The sequence below is a fragment of the Echiichthys vipera genome (assembly GCF_963691815.1).
Source record: "Echiichthys vipera genome assembly, chromosome: 8".
Classification (NCBI taxonomy): domain Eukaryota; kingdom Metazoa; phylum Chordata; class Actinopteri; order Perciformes; family Trachinidae; genus Echiichthys; species Echiichthys vipera.
This window is the reverse complement of record NC_139833.1, coordinates 20,465,623-20,470,578: the sequence shown is the minus strand read 5'-3', so window position 1 is coordinate 20,470,578 and position 4,956 is coordinate 20,465,623.

Below are 4,956 nucleotides of genomic sequence, written 5' to 3'. Positions count from 1 at the left end.
ATTATCTTCTATGGTGTTGTTGTTGTTGTTGTTGTTGTTGTTGTTACTATAACTTCCCTCCTTTGCAGCTGCTAGCTCACTGATAGCCAAAGCAGTACACCCACAGCAAATGTCCAAACATATGTGGCCATGATCCTGTTAAAGTTCAATATTTTACATCAACAGCAGCCAAGCATTTTCACAAATCCATATGAATTCATTCATGTTGGAGTGGGAGTCCAACTTATAGCGAGCACACAAGGTCAACCACTCTGCTTCATGACAAAATATTTTTAAAAATGTTATTCAAAGTCAAAGAAACAGACTGATAATACACTATGTAACGAAAGAGCTTTAATTTTATGCTATAAACTGAAAATAATTTCCAGGTGTTTGATATTATATTATACTATATATACTATATGATAACAATAGCACGTGTCTGTAATAGAGTTCATGTGCATCTAGAGACAGATGTTAAGCTCTTTTTTCTGGAGACAAGATGGATTCAGCGTAAGCTCAGTGGCTGCCATCATGACAGGTGATTAATGTGAAAGCTGCTGAACGGGATGATACATCTACATATTAGACGCCTGGCTGCTGCGTACATGATGGTGGCTCCAGCTCTATCACAGATGAGGTTCATTGCTGGTCATATCCCCAAAGGACAGGGCAAATGTTTTGTTGATGATGGAAATGTTGCCTGATGTGTGTATGTACAGTACTATGTGCATGTATGTATGATGGAGGTCGTGTTTGTGTGTGCATTGTTGTATACATTGTCATGGATTAATGAAAAGGAGAAGAGCACCTTGCATGTTCAAATGTGCACCCATCAGCTGAAGGGCTGTTAGGACTGCAGCTGCTCCATTAGTGTGATAGAGGTGAGAATTAGCAATAAGGCATCAGTCAGCGGTGATCATGAAGGAGACTGCACAATGATGGCAGGACAGGCAGGAAACCCCAGGAACTTGTCTGCTTTGCTCTTTATATGAGGGGAGAAACAGAACAGTAGGTCTTTACACCAGGCTGTACAGTGGAGCAATTTAGAGTAACACTGCATTATAAAACACAACAAAACGAACATTGTGTTGTTGGGGGCTCATGTGGAACCGATGAGACAATATTTACTGTATAATAATAACCATTTAATAATAATCTAGTACTTTCATAGGAACCTATTACAGGGAGTCATACAAGAAGTCTCTTTTTGTTGTTTTACATTTTTATAGGCATTTTATGCTTTATTTAGATCACAGAAAGTAAAGGGAAGCAAAAGGGTTTTCTGATCAGTCGCCGTTGTTATTCGCGGATATTCATTCTAAATAGTTTGATCAGTGGTTTCTATTAAGGCCCATCAGAAAAGCTGATCTGAGTCAAAACATGCAAGACATGTTCTATTGTACACCAGGGCCATGTGCATGGGAACCCTCTTGCTCAACATTTCAGAGCATTTTCCCAAAAAATGAAAAAATATTTCACAACATGCCTGCGTTAACAAATTCAGGTATTCTGTCGACAGAAACGCTAGATTGCTTTTAATTTTAAATGGAAACAGTTTTGCGTTCAAAAATAGTTATATATATTTTTCATGTCTGTGACATTCAACTTTTAAAGACATTTAAATTGTAGCGAAAGAAGAGCGTTTCATTAAAACCAAGTAAAACCTCATTATCAGTGTTAGATGCCATAAGCGCCCTGTAAAGAATCAGATACAGTATACAGCATATGTATCACTACTACAAACACATGCTTTGGTGACAACCCAAAACCAAGCCAGGCACTGGAGCCAGCTCTGGCTCTGGCTCACAGAACAGTAGAGGGTATCCTAAAACATCTGGCACCGGTGACCAATCAGCACAACTGAGTTCACTCAGCTGTTGAGCCTTGCCAGGCATAAAAGGCAGCAACAGACATTGAGGTTGTCTTTGTTTGGCTAGCGCATAGGGGACCTTTCTGTTCTTACAGAGTCTGATCACTTGTAGACCAGCCGATCCCAGAGATGACAAACCCTGCAGGTGCTGAACCTACCATTCTGGTTCTTGTGCTTGAATAAAAGTACTGCATGCAGTGGACAGTTTGATGATTTTTGTCGACCTCTGGCTCTTTTTATTGGCCAGTAATAAAACATTTTTTACTCCATTAAGCGGGTTGCTGATATCGTCCTCATCCTAATCATCAGTCTCCTCACTACCCTTAAACTGCAGAGATACTATTACAATGGCTGATAAAATATTCCCTGAGACTTTATCCTGATGTGTTATTTTTATAACGATCAATTCAATCACTTTCTTGGTATTTACACATTGTACTAGAACACATTATTGATACGTCCTGCTTGTTTGTGCATGCTTTACAGGACAGACAGTATACGAGTCCTGGGTTTGCCAATAAAAAGCAAATGTGGCAGGTGGAGTTTTATTAAGCAGTCAGTGGTAAAGTAAAGCAGATGTTGATAACCAAGATGTTTCCAGTGAGTTAATCACATGCCTGTTACCATGCAGGCTGCATGTTTTCTAGGGCTGGGTATCGAAAAACGACTGAATTAAGTGGATCCTACCCAGTATTAAAAAAATTGAAGAAAACCAAATGTGCCAAATAGAGCCGGAGTAGAGCCTTCAGATTCAATCTCAGAGAATAGACTGGAGAATGACGTATTCACACATGGGATGTCCAGTCTGATTAAATCGGATATTTGCATTTAAGGGGCTACCTCAGGGCTGAACTGCAGTTCCTCAAATAGCCACGTGAGGCATTCTGCAAGCCAGTCAATCCCCACGGACCACAATATAAAAAAATGCCCAACTTTATAGCAGAAATAAACATGTCTACAGTCTGGTAGAAAAAAAGAGTTTTGGTTGATCCATCCATTATTTGTAATTGCTTATCCCAGTCAGGGTATCAGGGCTGGAGTCGATCCCAACTGACATTTGGCCAGAGATAAGGTGTTTTGGTATGAAAACCTGCATTTCAATTTGAACCTGGTATCCTGTATCATAAATACATGTCTCTCATTTGTAATAAACCAACTGACTGAAAAATGTTGACGTACCGCTCAGATGGACTGCAGCCGCTATTGCGACATCTACGTATATACTGTGTGTATATATATATATATGAAAAACATCACTGTGTTTTTGGAATTACCATCACTAAAATAATTTATGATTAATAATAGAACTTTTCATTCTCAAAAAATTTAGCCTGTAGCATCTACCAGGGTCAAAAATCAAGAGAAATGCTATTGTTTACTGCATTGAGTGAGAAAGAACTCAGGTCAGGCCACATAGAAACAGAAAGATCATAAAGTTAAAACGTTTTTTTTTTTTATTGTATTATTGGTAAAGAGACATCTTTCTACTCTTGCTAAGCATTACCACAGGGAGGTCAGAACAAAGGGTTATCTGCAGAGCAGGAGGAAGGACCTCAGCATCTTGCTCAAGGGCATGTCAGCAGGATGGGTGCTTGCTGTTATGGGGTTGCTCAGTTCAGGCTTCTACGTTGACTTCACTAACTGTTGTCTCAAAATAGTATATGTAAAGAAAAAGCTAAGTGGCTGTGAAGAATTAAATTATACAGCCTAGGCTCCAGTCTCCCACAACCCTCAACATAATAAGTAGTTTAGAAAACTGGATGACATGATAAATTTAATTTAAATGAGCTTATATATAAGACGGGTCTAATAAGGTAGCTTCATGTCTCTCTCTGTCATATAATACAATCAACGTAAAGTGTGTGTAGAAGGAGTTCTTCTACAAATTAAAAAAAAAAAAAAGTCTGAGTCAGTCATTGGAGAGAAGCTATCTCTGTCTGCATAAAGAAGCCTCTAAATACCATTTACTTCTGCTCATCCCCCTGCTGGGCCAATCTCCTGCACCTGACAAACCTTTTAATGCTCATTTGTTCATCATATCTCTGGATTCTGGAAGATGCTCTACAGTACATTGGTTAGATGTGTAAGGATGAGTTAACAAAAAACACGTTTTAAGACCTTTTAAGCTGCTGTGGTTGTCTGTTGTGGCTCAGGAGGTTCCCTCCTGCCAGCAATCCGTTAATCATCCACTCTTAATAGGGGAGAAAGAAAAACATGCTCTATTTAATTGCTGATGGTTAAGAGAAAGAAAGCAACAGAGAAATCTCCCTTGAGGTCTTGCTTGCCCCGTCTAATTGACACAGAGAAGCATACAGAAGCTCTTCCAGACTCTACTGGGCGTGGCCAGAGGTAGAGCGGGTCATTCGTTTGAAACATCAGCAGTTCGATCCCTGGCTTCTCCTGTCCACACGTTGAAGTGTCTTTGGGCAAGACACTGAACCCCAAATTGCTCCAAGTGCTGTGCGTAAGTGTGTGAATGTGGTTTGAATGATTAGATTTAATGATGGGCAGATAAACTCTACTATCAGTATGAATGTCTGTATGAATGGGTGAATGTGACAAGTAGTGTAAAAACGCAGTAGTCAGAAGACTAGAAAGGCGCTATGTAAGTCCGTTTACCATTAACATTACCAGACCCCTGGCACTTTTTCCCCGATGCCCACATTAACAGGTTTAAGCAGCCATACAACCTGCCTGAGCAGCATGACTTGGCATGTTGTTGAGACTTGAGGTCTCGCATATTTTAAACTTAACACGTTCACGGTTTGTAGGAAAAAGAGACAGTCACGTTGACATCAGCGCTTTGACTACAGTTCTAATGTGTATGTAAAATATGTTGTACATAAAAATTTTTTATATATTTATATTTGACACTTTTCATTTATGTGTACATAATCTCAACCCTTTATGTCTAAAAATTATATAAATAACATTTATAAAGAAATTAAATGAAACATTTAATTATTTATGGTTATCATCACAGGTCAAGTCAGGGCAGGCAGATCCTATTTGGACCCGCTCTTGGAAATGTCTTGAATTTAAATAAGGCGGCCTAGTCTGGACTGGACTGCTGATGGTGACCTGCATTGACTTTCAGAAAGGCA